Below are 17641 nucleotides of genomic sequence, written 5' to 3'. Positions count from 1 at the left end.
AATGTCAACCCCATTTCTCCAGTACTTGCAGCACAACACCATCTCCACCCTAATCATAAACATAAACCTAAAACCCACACTCCAACACTCAAGTACTCACCCCAACACTATCCTATCCTTAATCCCAAACCTAACCCTAATACTCATGTCCTGGCACCCCAACAATGTACCTAACTCTTCAAGGGCTGATCAAACCTTCAGCTACCATTTGGGGAGAACAAAGAGGAATAAAAAGAAAGAGACAGACACAATTTTGAAGATATAAAGGGAAGACTGGGAGGAGATCTGCCTCTAGGAGACAGACTCAAATCAAACTCCATGGTTGGCCCACTTTTATTAGCCAGTAAGAAGTACAGGGGAAGGGATAGTATGTATTTCAAAGAACAGCAACTAGAGAATGGGTGGATAAATATTAAGTTAATGAGGAACCAGACTGTCTCTACACCCAATTGTCTATGCATTGACAACTATCCTCAGCAGATGCTGTCTTGCCTCAGTAGTCCAGGGTTATCCACATTTTGCCCATAGCCAGGGGCATGCCTCCTTCCACATACTTCCCTGTTTCTGAAGCAGATAAACTGACCTTGAGGCTGTGAAATCTAAATCACACAATCAGAATACTCACACCCAAATTTGGGCACTTGGCAACACAATCTCTAACCATAACCACAACTCTTACCCCAATATCCACACCCCAGTGCTTGGGAACTTGCACCACACAACACTACCTACAAGCCTAACCCTAACATAAACCTAACATCTGTACTCATAGACCTGGGAACTTGCATACCAACACTACCCCTAACCCTAAATCTCACACTAACCTTAATAAAAATACTCCAATCCTGGAGTACTTGCACTAAACACCATTCCTAACTGTAAGATCCTAACACCAGCTCTGCAATACTTGCGCTCATGCAACCTGGTAATTTCTGTAAATGCCTAACCCTAACATAAACCTAACATCTGTACTCATAGACCTGGGAACTTGCATACCAACACTAACACTAACCTTAATAAAAATACTCCAATCCTGGAGTACTTGCACTAAACACCATTCCTAACCGTAAGATCCTAACACCAGCTCTGCAATACTTGCGCTCATGCAACCTGGTAATTTCTGTAAGCCCAACCCTAGCACCAGCTCTAACACCTGCACCCCAATAATCAAGCACTAGCCCTTGCCCATCAACACTATCTTTAACTGTAAACCTAACTCTAACCCTAATACAGGTTCCCCAATACTCAGTTACTTACACCTCAACACTATTCCTAATCCTAACTCTAACCCTAACCTTAACCCTAATTCAGGTACCCCATACTCAGATATTTGCACCCCAACAATATCTCTAACACTAACACTACTGCCTGTACATCAATACTTGGGTAACTGCACCCCAACACTCTCACTAACCATAACTCTAATCCCAACACTAATACCACACACTCGTCCTCAGGTAGCTGTATTCCAACACTATCCCAACCCTAACCCTAGCCCTAATCTTCTAACCCTAATACTAGCACTAACCATAACCTTAATCCACATACCCACCCCACAATACTTGGGTAATTTGATGCTAGCACTTTCCCTAACCATAACAGCAACCCTTCTACTTCTACCTCAAAATTCATGTACTTGCATCCCAACTATCTTATTTAATTTTCTCATTGCTAAGACAAAATATTCAACACCCTCAATTAAAGGAGTAAAGGTTTATTGTAGGTAAGTTTGTAGAAGTTTTGGTTGAGAAACAGAAAGCATTGCAACTATAAATGAAAAAGGTAAAAGCCCATTTTTTAAAAATGTGCCAAAATCGAGAAAATTAATAGTAACTACTTTGAGAACTTGTAATAAAATGGAGAATTCTGTTTTTTGGTAAGATTAGCTAAGGATTTGTCTATTTTATTTACTCTTTCAGAGAACTAGCTCTTCACTACATTGATTCTTCGTGTTGTATTTTGGCTGTTTCATTAGTTTCTGCTCTGACCATCAAAATTTCTTCCTCCTATTAGCTTTTAATTGGGATTGTTCTTGTTTTTCTAGGAATCTGAGGTGATTTGATAGGTTATATTTTTGAGATCATTATTTTCTTATGTGGGTATTTGCCACTACAAATCTCCCTTTTAAGATTGCTTTCTTTGTGTCCCTTAGATTCTGGTGTGTTTTGCTAACATTATTATTTGATTCCAGTAACTATAACTTCTTCCTTGATTTCTTCTGTAACTCATTGAGTTTTCAAGAGGGCTTCATTTAATTTTCATGTTTGCATAATTTTTGTGGTTACTTTTGCATTGATCTCTAGTGTCATTGCACTATTGGGCATGTGATAATTTTGATTATTTTGCATGATCTAAGCATGGGATAGTATGTGTTATGTTTGGGAGAAAGTCACATGTGCTACTGAGAAAAATGTGTAAAATACTGTAGATATTTATTCAGTCCATTTTTTTAAAAAGTGTGCTTCAACTCTAGTATTTCTTTGTTGATTTTTTTGTCTAGTTGATCTGTCTAGTTATGACAGTGGTATCTTGTGTTAATGTTTATTTGATTTTATATATCTAGTAGTATTTTTTATGATGTTAGGTGCACTGGTTGTTTTGTACAGGTAAGTTTACAGTCCCGCTCTCCCGAGACAGGGACTCATGTAGTTCAGGCTGGTCATTAACTCACTATGTAGTCCAGGCTGGCCTTGAATTTGAGGCAATCCTTCTATCTCTGCCTCCTGAGTGCTGTGATTAAAGGAGTGTGCCATCACACCTGGCTCAGTTAGCTCTTCCTATTGAATGTTCCCTTACAAACACATAGTGACCTTCTTTACCTCTTGTGATCAATTTGGCTTGAAATACACTTTATCTGATATTTGAATAGTTATTCTTGCTTTTTTCTGTGTTCCCATTGTAAGGAGTATTTATTTTCCAACCTTTGATTTTAATCTGTATGTTTCTTTTAGGACTGAATTGTTTCATGTAAATGGTATACTGTTAAGTTTTGTTTCTTGATGCATTCTATCACTCTCTGTCTTTTGATTGGGGTATTGAGACCATTCATAATGAAAGTTGCTATTGAAATATATAGACTTATTCTTGTCATTATTTTTCTTTCCTGTTGCTGATTTCTTTTTTTCCTGCTTCTTTCTGCTTAACCCTTCACTGTGACTGTTTTATTCATTCTATTAGAGTTTTGTCATTACGGGCTTATTTTTCTCTTTATAGGATATGTGTGAAAATTTTCTGGAGTGCTGGTTGGTGGTCATGAATTTCCTGATGTGCTCTTTGTAATAAAAGTATTTTATTTCTTCAACAATTTTGAAAGAAAATTTTGCAGGATAGGAAAGTTGGGTTGGAAGTTCTTATCTTTTAGGGCTATAAACACTTCACTCCAAATTTCCTGGCCTTTAAAGTTTGTGTTAAGAAGTTAAGAAGTAATTCTAATGGGTTTATCTTTATAAGTGATTTGCTACTTTTAAATAACAGCTTTTAAGATTTCTGTTGTGTAATGGATTTCTAGTACGTTAAATATAATGTTGTGTGAAGAGGTTCTCTTTTGTGGCTATATGCCTCACTTATCTGTATGTTTAATTATTTCCCTATATTTGGAATATTTACTGCTATCAATCCTCTAAACGAGTTTATTTTTTAATGCTTTTTGTGCTGTCTTCTGGTTATCTACCTATTCCAATTGATCTTAGATTAATCTTCTTTGTATCAACTAACAACTGACTGAAGCACTTTTCAAATTTGCTTCTTGTTTTAAGGTATTGCTGAGTAGTGGGTCTTTGAAATCACCCCATCTTCTATTTCTGATATTTTGTCCTCACTTTGGTTGCTTCTACTGCCCATATTTTAATATAATTTTTAATCTCCTGGATTTTTGTTTAGAATCTTTTCATGAACCATGCTTTGCTAAGCTGATCATTTATGTTTTATATTTTTTTTTTAGCTCAACTAGTTTTTTATTAATGTCTTCTGGAATCTTCCGGATCACTTTGTTTATTATATCCATTATCTGATTAATTATACCTTCTATGAGCCTACAGAGCACACTATTGATCTGTTTTTGTTATTATCCTCTGTTATCCTTTTGGATTATACTACAGTGTGGCTTTTGCGTACCTCCCCCTCAATAATCCATGCATCAGCATTCGAAGAGTTGAGATTTAGGAGGCATTTTGCTGCCCTGCTTGTCATGTTGCTATTTGTATTTGTTTATTTTTGTGCTTAGGTTTCTGGTAGCTTATAGTGAAACGAATTTTTTGGCTCTATGGAGATTTCTGTAGTGAGTCTGTTTTTTAGTGATGCACTCGGGGTGTGGCAAACGATAGTCCTTTGCCTCTGTCCCAACATCCAATCACCTTTGTTAGTATGGGAAGAGGGATACAGGGTAATTGGTCCAGCACCAAGTTCTCCAGGGATGGACCACAATATTGTTTATGTCATCAAAATAATAATTGAATCATCACAATTGCAATGGCACTAGTCACTATTTTATGTACAATGAGATAGTACCTAGGGATTAATATCCCATAAAAAAGAAGAAAAAAGTATTAGTAAATTTTTTCATCATTAGCCACATATACCTGGATTTAGTAATTTCTAAACCTAACAATGTAAATATTTAAAAATTAGGTCATAGTAAATCCTATTAATATAACATTTATAAAGCACTTAGTAGTTTGACCAAAAATTTTTTTATACAGTATCATTTTCTTTTTGTGGTACTGGGGATTGAACTAAGAGCTTCATGTATGCTATGCAAGTACTCTACTACCACTCAGCTACATGCCCAGTCCTCACAAAATATTTTTGGATGCAATTTCTTATTTAATTCTCAAGCAATCCTTATAAAACTGGATGTGGTGCCACACTACTTTAATCTCTGTATCTGAGAGGGAGAGGCAGGAGGATCTTGAGTTTGAGGCCAGCCTGGGCTATATAGCATGCATGTTCAAGGCCAGTCTGGACTACATTGCCCCAGAACAAAACAGAAGAAAAGAAACAAACAAAAAATCCTCAACCACAGTATATTTTCTCCCCATTTCATAACTTAAGAAATTGGAAATAAGATATTCAATTTTTGTTTAATATAAAAAAGTAGACCTTGGGCTGTGGATTTATCTCAGCGGTTCCGCCATCTGCCTTGCAAGCACAAGGACTAGAGTTCAATCCCTCAAAAAAAAAAAAAAAAAAAAAAAAAAAGTAGACCTAGTCCAGTTCTTAATCCATCTTTGGCCATCTCTGGCTCTTCTAAATAACAGAATACTAAGACTAGAAAATTTATAAAGGAAGATTTTATTTAGTTCATGGTTGTATAGGTTGGAAAGCCAAGATCAGGTTGCTGTATCTGATGAATGCATGTACTGCTTCAATTCATGGCAGAAAATGGAAAGGCAGACAGGTAGGTGTGGAAGAGAGAAAGAAGAAACTCCCATGATGCATAACACATCTCACAGAGGACAGTATTAATACTTCAAGAGTGTCAGACCCTATGATCCATTTACCATCTACTAGGCCCTACCTCCAACACTTCTAGCAATCAGATAGCAATATGAGTCTCAGAAAAGACAGGCCTACTGCAACCATAGCAGGATATAAAACTGGATTTCCTTAATAGAACCTGGAGCTCTTCCTAGATAGCTTGGCATATTTTAAGACTTTTTTAAGCAAGAGAAAGTAAATATTTTATTTTTCATTTAAAAAATGTTTCTTTTCATTTTTGTTAGTGCATGTTTGCAGTACACAGTGATTAACATTCACCTTGGGGAATTGCTACATGTACATGACATATCTGAATTGCTTTTACTCCTCCTTCCCTTCCCCTCCATCTCTCCTTCCATATTTTAATACTTAATGATAATAATGACTACTAACATTTATTAAATGCTTACCATGGGCTGGGGACAGTGCCAAATTCTTCACACATTTATAGCTCATTCACTCTTTCCCAGAACCCAAAAAGGCAAGGACAATACAGAAGCACAGAGATGGTGAAGAATTGGTCCAAAGTCACAGAACTAGGAAGTGCTAGAGCCTGCACTGAAACTCAGTTCTGCTCCAGGGCCTATTTTCTTACTAATATACGACCTCCTCGACCTTGTAAAGCAGTCACTGTCCCAGGGTCTTTGTAGAGTCCTTATTACACCACTACTAACTAATGTGAGATTAATTATCAGCATGCTACATACCCATATATGAGTACTCAAGTGACTTAATGCAAGTTCCTAAATATCTCCAAGGGTCAGCTGCCTCATGTGTGAAATGAAGATATACTTGCAGTAAAGGCTAAGTTAGTTAACATATGTAAATGATTTTGCACACATTAGCCATATGATAAGCACCCATTAATCATACTTATGAGTTAGACTGATATAATAGATTAGTGTTTGAAAATTATGGGGGTTAAGGAGGAGAGGATAATTAGTTTTGACAGGCAAGACTGACAAGGCATTTTAGGGAAAGTAAGAGATGGGCCTTGAAGAATGTTAATAGGTGAAGAAAGACAGTCTATGCAGAGAAGCCTGTAAAAATAAACAGACCATTCTGCATGCTCCCCTGCCTGGAGGAAGAATAAGAACCATAGTATTGAACAGTCTTATACAGGATTATGGGAACTGTGGTCCCCAGATCTAGTATCATCAGTGTTTCTAAGTAGTTCCAAAAATGTCCCTTCTGTGTTCATCAAGAGTTTGTAATGCTCTCTTCATATGTGTGAAGAATTGCCAATTATCCATCTAACACTTATCTTGTTACCAACGCACTGTCACTCTTATATTAGCAAAACTAGCCCTGGCACTGCCCTCTGACCCTCTGTCCTCTGAACTTGATGCATTAATCCTTTTCTTTTCAAATTGCTATTATGTCTGGAAGGGTGGCCCTCCTTGGTCACAAGGGAAAGGTTAACAGTGCTTTGGTTTGCAGCCGGATGGGAGGGGCTTCCTTACTTCCGCAGCTCTAATGCTGGCCCGAAGTAGACAGTAACTTACTTCTCATTAGCATAGTCTGTGACCTCTCTTGTCTGGCATCCCATTCCTGCTTGTGGGTGCAGAGAAGAGGAAGTAAGAGCAAAGGACCTTCTCTGGAAAAGTACTTGTAAAGGTCACTGAGAAAGAGTAAACATTTCTTTACGAGTTGATTCCAGGGTCCTTGCCTCCTGAGATTCTGCTTTTGAGTTTGCTTCTACTGCTAGATGTTTCCTCTTCATTGGCACAGACATGCCATGTACTTCTCAAGGTCCCACATTCTAAATACTACCGATCTCTTAAACTCCTATGGCACTTAGGGCATACATTTCATTGAAAAGAAGCCTTTCCAAAAACAATTGTCTAGCCAGGCGTGGTGGTGCACGCTTGTAATCCCAGCACTCGGGAGGCCAAGGCAGGAGGATTGCTGTGAGTTCGAGACCAGCCTGGGCTGCATAGAGAGTTCCAGGTCAGTCTCAACTACATAGTGAGACCCTGTCTCAAAACAAACAAACAAACAAACAAAAAAACAAAAACGAAAATAAAAAGTTGTCTAAAGCTTGTTCAGAAGAGCAGCCTAACCATCCAAAAATCTGGTTCTCATTCTATTTAAATCACTCTAACATTAACTGTTTTAATTTAAGTCTAAATTTATTTTTTCATAAGTGGGGCATATACTACTCATCCTGTTGCGGGGAATGAGATGATGGTCATATGAGAATATATACATGGGGACTGGGGATGTAGCTTAATGGTATAGTGCTTTCCAGCACATGATAGACCCTGGATTTGACCCTCAGCATTGAAAAAAAAATACAAAAATATCCTAAAAGCTGAAAATCACTATCCAACTGAGATATCAAAATAAGCAGGTTATGTTTTTAAAATGTAGGGGCAAAAGGAACGGCTTCCCTTCACTGTCTAAACATTCACTGAGATGAAGTGACAATAGGCAGAATAATTGGAAAAAAGTACACAAATATTTCACATGCACAGGGAAAATAATCACAGTATGAAAGTCAAACATAGAACATGAATCTCTCATAAGGGCTTGATGGTTGAGACTTAAGTAACCTCACAAGCTACAGAGAGAACTAGGGGCTTGGACAGAGAGTGGCTTGGTATTTCTTTAATATTTAATTAGTATAGTGTGTGTGTGTGTGTGTGTGTGTGTGTGTGTGTGTGTGTGTGTTTGTGTATGTATGTATTGGTGCCAGGAAACAAACTCAGGACCTTGTGCTTGCGAGGTAGGCACAGTGACACTGAGCTAAATACCTGGCCCAGTATCCTTAATGTTTAAACAAAATTTTTTTGGTCACTTTAGCAATTGAACCTATGACACACTGAGATGCATCTCAGACTTTTTAATATTTTTATCTTTGTTTTCCCTCATTGAGTTTTCTGGTACATTTTAGGTATACAGTATAGTTACATTCATCATTGGGATCCTGCACCTTTACATGACAAGTCTTGGTTCTCATTTTTTTCCCTTTATCCCTGCCCTTCATCCCTTCACCCCCTCCTCCCTTCCCTATTTACAAATACTTTATTTCCATTTTCTCATTTTCTCATTTTTTTGTCCTTTTCCCTTATTACCTTTCCCCTACCTTTCCCACTTCCTCTACACCATTATCCCTTTTCTTCCTATTTCACATTGTCAATTATATCATTAGAATTTTATATACCATTGCAGTTTTTCATACCAGAGAAACTATTCAGTATTTATACATGTGTGACTTATTTATTTCACTTAGGAGTGTATCCTCAATCTGTATCCACTTTCCTGTGAATGACTCTAATTTCTCATTCTTTGTGGCTAAGTAGTATTCCATTTTATAGAAAACGATATCTTCTTTATCCAGTCTCCGACTGATGGGCAAATGGTCTGTTTCCAAGTTTTAGCCATTACAAACTGTGCCGCTATAAACATAGGTGCACACATATATCACTGTGATATGATTCTTTTAATTCTTTTGGAAAGATACCCAGCAGAGGGATGGCTGGGTCATATAGAACCTCTAAACCTAGTTCTTTAAGGTATCTCCATATTATCTTTTGACAGGATCTTACTAAGTTATTCAAACTGGCCTTGAACTTGTGATCTTCCTGTGTATTTTTCCCTCTCTCCCTCTCTTTCTCTCTCTCTGTCTCTCTACCTCTGTCTGTGTCCCTCCTTTTCTCTCCCTCTCTCCCTCTGTCCCTCTCTTCCTCTCTCTTTGTTGAGACAGGCCTAACTGTATATTCCAGACTGGTCTCAAACTCTTGTCCCTCTTGCTAGAATGGTAAAGCATGTATTACCATGCCTAGTTTATTTTTCTAATTTTCAAAAAGGGCATTTACAAGCATAGTCTTTTTCTTCCTTTTAATTTTATATTTATACATACATGCTTGCAGTAAATGGTTACATACTCCACAGAGAGTTGGTACATGTACAAAACACATCTTAATTATTTTTCATCTCTTCCTATATCTCTTAAGCATGTCCTATTTGTATGCTTGCAATGTAAATCTAACTTAATTGTTTCTGTTTATTCTGACTTACCAGAAATAGCAGTATCTTCAACTTGAAGTTTCCAAATGTAATTAATTAATTAATTTTTTGTTTTTTTTTTTTTTTTTGAGACAGGGTCTTACTATGCAGTTCAGGCTGGATTTGAACTCACTATGTAGCCTGGCTGGCCTTGAACTTTTGCAATCCTCCTGTTTCAGCCTCCTGAGTGCTGGAATTGTAGCCAGGTACCACTACACACAGATGAAATTTCTAATTTAAAAATAAAAACATTTTTGAAAAACAAAACTGAAATTGAGCATTTTTATTTAAAAATATTTCTTAAAATACTTTATTTAATGTGCATATGAAATTTAGGAAAGCACAAATCTTATTTAATAACATGTAGTTTTTGAGTTTATATATTGTAATTTAAGAAAATGTAAGTCTGATTTTTTTTCACAGTCTACAGACTTTCTATGACCCAATCATCACTTTTTTTTTAAAATTCATCAAGAAAAGGTCCAAAGGGGAAGGAGAAAAGGAATTGGGGGAGGGGGTTTTTGGGAAAGGAAAAGATATGAAAAAGAAAAAAATGGAAACAATTACTTGTAAATAGGGAGAGGCCAAGGAGTTGAAGGGAGAGCAGGGGAATTGGGAAAAAATAAGAACCAAGACATAATCTTGTACAGGTGCAATCATCACTTTTAATCAGTTACAAATTATATATTTGTTCAATCAATATATTGCTTTCTATTATATTTAACTCAGAGAACTATGGTACTCATATAAACTTTTGCTTAATAATTCAGTATCTTGAGGAGGAGAGAATGGCTAAGTTATACCAAGGTATAGTTGGATGGGAGAAATAAATCTAATATTTTACAGCACAGTAGGATAACTATAGTTGGTTAACAGTTAATAGATCATTTGAAAATAGCTAGTAGAGAAGATTTTGAATGTTTCCAAAACAAAGAAATGAGTTCTCTGGGGTGATAGATATGTCAATTGCCTTAATCTGATTATTACACATTACATATATGCATTATATTTTACTCTGTACCTGATTTTATGTCAATTAAAAAGTAAAAAGCAACAGTATCATTGTCATCACTTACAAGGTGGCAATCACTATGTCTGTGGATTTAAATACAGCCTGAACCTTGTTATTTGCTAATAGTATACTTGCTTATTATATATATATACATATATATATATGTATGCATATGCTTATTATATATATGCCTGCTTGTTTGATAATAACTATCATTTTTTGGTGCCTAACTAAGCTCAAGATAAATTTATTTTTGGTGGTGCTGGGGATTGAATCTAAGTATTCACAGGCAAGTACTCTACTACTGAGATACAACCCCAGTCCTATGCTAGATATTATATATATATACATATATATATATGTATGCACATGCTTATTATATATATATGCCTGCTTATTAAAATTTATTTGCAACTCCAAATCAACACTGCACACTTTCATGGGCATAAGCTCATGCATGTACAGAATGGCAAACACTGCTTTGCTGGAGAAGCTGTGAGTTCCTAGCTGAAGTTAAACAGGCAGTATTCTGCCTCCTTTCTTTAGCTCTCATACTGTAAGATAAATTTTCTTTGCTTTTCTCCCATCCCCTCTCTCCTCCCTCCCTTGCTCTTCCTCTCTCTTTCCTACAGGGGAATTGAACACAGGGCTTCCACGCTAAATTATATCCCTAGCTTTTTTAAATTTTGAGATAAGGCCTTGCTAAAATGCCCAGGCTGGGCTTGAATTTGTAAACCTTTTGCCTCAGCTTCCCAGAGTGCTGGGATTATAGGCATGTATCACTATGACCAGCATGAATTTCCTTTTTGTGATCTATTTACTACTATGTTTTTCAATCTTTATATTTTCTGTTGGTGATTTGTTTAAAATGGCTCCCAAGCATAGTGCAAAAGTCTGCTGAGTCTAGGCAAGAAGCTGTAAGGTGTACCCCACAGAAAGTATATTAGGTGAGCCTCATTCAGGCTGGGGTTACACTGCAATTGGCCATGAGCTCAATGTTAATGAATCAACAGTTTATATTAAAGTGCCTTTAAGCAGAAACACTAACAAAATAAATTTATATTATTGATCTGGTGATGAAAATGTAGTGAATGTTTTTTTCCCAGGAGCATTCATTCCATGATAGCTAAGTGAATGTTTGAGGTGACTTTATAGAACTTAACTTCTGTGAATAAAAAGATTCTATGCCTATGAGCTAATTAAAAAAATTAGTACAGAAAAATTCTAATAGATTTGGGAGAGAATAGTACAAGTATAATCAATCCCCATGGACCTATTATATAGGTTCAACAATCACTAACTCATTGCCAATCTTGTTTCCTCTTCACTTCCCCAATCCTTTTCCCCTTGGGCTTTGACACAAAGTAACTTTACTTGTAAGGAGAGGACAGGGAGACAGAGCAATAGAAAAACAAGCCATTATGCCCCAGTGTCCAGAGGCCAGGATAAGGAATGTGGCCTGAGTGGCAGATGTTATGTGGCCTGTGGTGCATACCTTTGCTCTCTATGTCATACTTTCTGCATCCTTTGTGGTCAGAGCTGTGGGCTACTTGCTGCAACAGAGGAACGGATTCTCTGCCTGTGGGGAAAAAGAACATCTCTAAGTGCCAAGGAGGATCACAATTGGGAAGAGCTGCTGGGCAAAAACTGAATCTTCATAGTATGCCTTGAAAACAAGGTAGACTTTGCCCTAAAGTTATTCTAAAGAGAAAACACCTGGATAAGAATTAATAGGCGACTCAGGTCACTGTAATCCTACCGTGGGCCATAACTAATCCTGATATCAAGAGCATCCAGCCCCCAAAGCATATCGGATTCACTTTTACTTCTTATTCTGGTCTTTCCTGCAGCACACAGACAAATGCACATGCACATGCACATGCATAGCGGCTGCTCCTTTATGGCCCAATAAACACAGCAACAGCTGTGGGCCAGTGAAGAGGAAGGCTGTTATTTGCGAGGGCACAAGTGCTCAGATCCTGAGGCTACGCACACACTGCCTGGAGAGTGTTATGAAATAAACATAGGCTGTCGGTCTCCCCAGGGAGGTGGTCTGGTCCTAAGTGGGTGATCCCTTCAGAAGGAACTCCTTCATGTCTTATTCCAGTTTGCACTGGGAAGGAACAACAGCAGCAGCAGCAACAACAAAGAAAAAAAAACAAAAAACTCTGATTTACTTCACTAATTTGTCCTATCCTTTGTGTTCCTTCTTCCTGAAATCCCAGCCTAGCTCAGGAATGGGGTTCCTCAAGGAAAGGAAAGCATTTTTCTGTTCTTGGAAGCTTAGACTATTTGCCTCAGAACAGGGAGGAACACATGCCTGCTGGATCTGCTTGAAAACAATCACCGTCTTCCACTCGCCATCACACCTGGTGAAAACTTCAATAAAATGGCATCTGAGAACCATTACAAAAGAAGAAATAAAATTAATCCATTAACATTGGGTTATTTCAAGTTACCTTTTTATGGGTAAGGATTAAAGAAAAGGAATTTTTTTTTCATGCCAATTGAAACTGGACTAAGAAATTTGGCTGTTATATCTGATTTCTGGGAGGGTCATACAAACATTTTAATTTCAGCTGGTGATGTGGAACTTCATTAAGGGGGATCTCATTTTTATTTTTCCTCTCAACTAATGGGGCCTCATATAGCAGCTTGGCCCAAAACAATGGCTTCCCATAATTTTTATTTAATAACATAAAATATGAGGATAGGCCAAAAATTGGTCACAAATTAGAGGAGGTTAAGGAGATATGATAATGAAATATAACATGGGATTATGGAACAGAAAAATATGAGTTGGAAAAGTATGCAAATATAATTAGTCTTCAGCTAATAGTGCTGTAACAATAATAATTCCTTGTTTTGATAAATGTACTATGATTGTGTAAGATGCAAACTTTAGGGGAAGCCTAGTGAGGTATTAGAAGTCCCATTTGACCCAGCTATTCCCCTGCTGGGTACCTTTCCAAAAGAATTAAAAGAATACCACAGCAATATATGCTCACCCATGTTTATAGTGGCACAGTTTGTAATAGATAAAAATTGGAAACAGCCCAATTGTCCATCACCTGGAGATTGGATAAAGAAGATGTAGGTTTTTTAAAAAAACTAAAACGGAATACTACTTATCCATAAAGAATGAGAAACTAGAGATATTTATAGCTAAGTGGATGCACAGTGACACCATACTCTTGTGAAATTAATAAGTCATATATGTAAATAGCAAATAGTTTCTCTGGTGTGAAAAACTAAAAGTGTAAATAAGGATCAAAATGTATAATTGATATTGTGTAATAGGAAGAAAAGGTCTAAAAGAGTAGAGGAAGTGGGAGGGGTAGGGGAAAGGTAAAAAGGGAAAAGAAAAAATATGTGAAAAGGAAAAACATGGAAACAATGTCTTTGTAAACTGGGAAGGGTGGAGGGGTGGAAGGGAGGGCTGGGGAATGAGGAAAAATAAGAACCAAGATAAGTCATGTAAAGGTGCAAGATTCCAGTGATAAATGTAACTGTATTGTATTGCTAAAATAAACTTTAATAAAGATGAAAAGAAACTGTATATTATCTTTGCAACATTTCTGTAAATCTAAAATTATGTATAATAAAGTTTTTTTTAAAAAACGTTGGCTCTAACTGTAGAGTTTCTTCTTTAGCAAATATAGCCTGTGTCTAGAGAATCTGTATTTGTAATAAGCTCTAAGAAGCTAAGGAGCTGCTACTATTAGCCACAAGAAAATACTTTGAAAAACACTGCTTAAAAGAAACCTAAAGCTGCTCTTTTTTTCTGCCCTTTCCTTAAATTTCCCTCCAGTAAACATAGGAATGATTAAGAAAATCATTGACTTTTCTGGTTTGAAAGAGGTTTACATATTTACTTTTGGCTTTATTCAATGTCCCTCTCAACTGTTAGTAATTTTACCTTAAACATAATATAAGCTATAAGAACACCTCTTTTAAAAAGTGCACCTTAAACATAATGTATCACATAAAAACACCTTTTGAAAATATCTTTTAAAAAATTGGATTTTTGGGCCATGGATTTGGCTCAGTGGTTCCACCATCTGCCTCATAAATGCAAGGACCTGAGTTTGATCCCCAGTATCCCCCCCAAAAAATTGGATTTTCCAAGCTCAGTTCACTTAGTATGTTATTTAGAATAATAGCAAGCCTTGACAGTGTGGTTAAAATATTGACAAAATTCAAGGATGAGTTGGAGCGCTGCTAGGTTACAACATGAATCTGGGAAATTATTGAGCACACAGTTTATTACTAATTAGTTACCTCTCACAGTCTGTTCTCTCTCCCTTGACTTTTCAGAAGAACACATGACCACTCAGAAGGCATTTTCCAGATTCCTTCCACTAAGTATTTTCAGAAAACTATGCTTCGGTTATTAGGAAGTAAGCAGAAGTGGGAAATATAATTTATACACATCCTTAAGAGAAAAAGATGTGGTCAAGTGTCTGATAGGCAAGCTTTTTACATCAGAAGGACAAAGCTCTGCTTTGAGACCATTTTTGACCACGTGTCCTGTGCAAAGCCATGAAGGTTGATGATGCACATATAGGCCATTGATGATTTCACTTTTTCTTAACTCCAATCACCTTTCCCCATGGATTAGCCCACCCTCATTCTTTGTCCCATAATTCCCCTAAACTTTGATGTGAGTATGGCCTATTTGAGGCTTGCTTTTCCATTTCCACACGCTGGACTACATGGCAGATAAACTTTCTCTGGTACAAAGTTGGTCATTTCAGTGACTGGCAGACTGCAGGTGTGGAAGGCTAAACAGGCCTGGTTTGGTAACAAAAGCAGCCTGGATATCTGACACTACAGCAACACAAATCCTGGACTGCTTCCAGACTGCTCTTGTATGAGAAAAAAACAGGCATCTATGTTAAGTTCCTGCTATTTTGCCTTTGATGCCACTTGGAACCTAAGTTGACACATGCAGTCATCCAGAAATTGTGTAGAACGGAATTTACTTAATAAGAGAACCAAGGTTGAGGGGCAAATGGGGACATAATGGCAAATGGACGCTTAAATCCAGCTTGCCCTCTTTTTGCCAAGCTTTGTGTTATGCTCTGTTGATTACAAGGCTCATATATCCATGGCCTTGTAAGAGAGCATGATTTTATCTATTTTGATTCTAGAGTGGTATTTTCAAAAATATTATCTACAGATTCTTAGAAGCATTGGAGATAACTTTAAGGAGTTTCTAGAGGTACTACAAAAAGTTGTGAGGGGACTGGTGGTATAACTCAGTGGTAGAGTGCTTGCTTAGCATGTGCAGAAAAGAGTTAACACTAAATAAAGTGTGTTTATATCTGAGGATAGATAGTACTTTTTTCAGCAATGCCAGACTTCATTGTTTGGGTGAAAGTCCATAAGGAAAGAGGGAGTTTGTTGAGGAGTAGGAATGAAAAAGAACATAAGCTGATTAGAACACTATGCCATTAGGAAGTATTTATTATACAGTGGTTAGATACATGTTCTGGGGCCAAACTACCTGTGTTCAAATCCTGACTCTCACAATGACTAATTAGCTGCTGTGTAGGTTTATTTCTTAACCTGTCAGTTTTTATAATAGCACTAACACATAAGATGCTGTGAGAATTTAAATGCATATTACAGTGCCTCATAGATAATGCACTCAATAAATGTAAGCTGTTACTATCGTTTTGGGAATCACTAAGCAGGAAGTAGCTGTACCTCGTCCACAAATTGAAGAAAGCTTACTCTGTCCCAGCATTTGTACATGTAGAACCTTATTTTACTCATGAGGAAGCTGAGTCTTAGGGTCAATGACCTTCCCAACGTTATAAATCACTCAGCTAGAATTCAAACTCTGGTTAGATTCCAAAGCAGTGCTTCTAAGATAAATAAGGGCCACAAACGAGGTGGTATATTTTCATAGCTTCCTCTTGTATGTCACCTCTCAATTTCCCACCTCAAAGCCACAGCATCAATCTCTTTTAAAATATGTGTCATGGGATGGAAAGATAATTGGAAATGCAGCGATTGAAGATCCACAACTAAGAGGGAGAGAAGTCTTGTGCAATGTAAGGCTGCTCAGTCTGGGACCTGTGGCAAAGAATGCAAGAGCAAGGGAAGACAGCTGACCCCACCTTTAAAATGCCTCTTGCAAGGCACGATGGTACATGCCTGTGCTCTTTGGGAGGCTGAGGCAGGAGAATTCAAGTTTGAGTCCAGCCTAGGCAAGTTAGAGATCATCTCAAAATTTAAAAAAAGTGGGGGGCAGGGAATATAGCTCAGTGTGAAGAATTGGTTCAATATTCTGTATGGTGGGTGGAGTCTCCTGATGAAAAGTGGCCACTCAAGGTTAAGTTTCAGTTCTGTTAGTGCTTCTACAATATTGTTGTGCTGTAAGCTATATGATTAGTTCTATGATTCAGCAATTGCATAGTCGCTAAATTGTACAGCTTTGAAGTATCCCAAGTATTTTATATTTATTTCCTTATATGGACTCTAGGCAACATCTGTAATGCAAAGACATTGCAACAAAAATGTTAAAATGTTGCAAATGGGTTTCCCTAACTTTTGCCAACAAGTTAAGAAAGTAACACAGTTTCCTATGGAACTTTTAAGTTTCCTTTTTAGGAACCAGAAATTTCGCAACTATTGCCTTTTTCAAGGTGACTTTAGTTCTTCATAAAAAAAGATCAATGGCAGTGTGTGGTGGGGTACACCTGTAATACTAGCACCGGCTCTCTGGCTTCGGCAGGAGGATCCCGAGCTCCAGGCCAGCTTGGACTAGAGACTTCGTCTAAAACAAAACAATACCCCCCCCAAAAAAGCGCCAAACAAAATATCTCAAACACGAACACGAGTGGAAGCAAAGACAATAAAAACACAAGCCCATGAATTGGTGGCGAAATCTGACTTCACGGATTATGGCTGCATTAAACTTTTCTTACGGCAGGGTGGAAGCTGGAGGTAGATGACAGGGCCCCACCGATTTGCTTTTTTTTACACGCCTCAGTGCCACAGCTCCAACCCCGACACTTTCGCTACACATCTTGCCTCGTGGGGACAGCCGGCAACTCTGGCCCGGGCTTCGACGGCCTCCGGAGCGACAGCGAGGCGCTGCCACCGCTCCTCCCGGCCTCCGTCCTCCGTGCT

The sequence above is a fragment of the Fukomys damarensis genome, unplaced genomic scaffold (assembly GCF_012274545.1).
Source record: "Fukomys damarensis isolate Sample0158 unplaced genomic scaffold, DMR_v1.0_HiC HiC_scaffold_5, whole genome shotgun sequence".
Taxonomy (NCBI): Eukaryota; Metazoa; Chordata; class Mammalia; order Rodentia; family Bathyergidae; genus Fukomys; species Fukomys damarensis.
The sequence above is the reverse complement of the archived record's forward strand: the minus strand, read 5'-3'. Positions refer to the sequence as shown.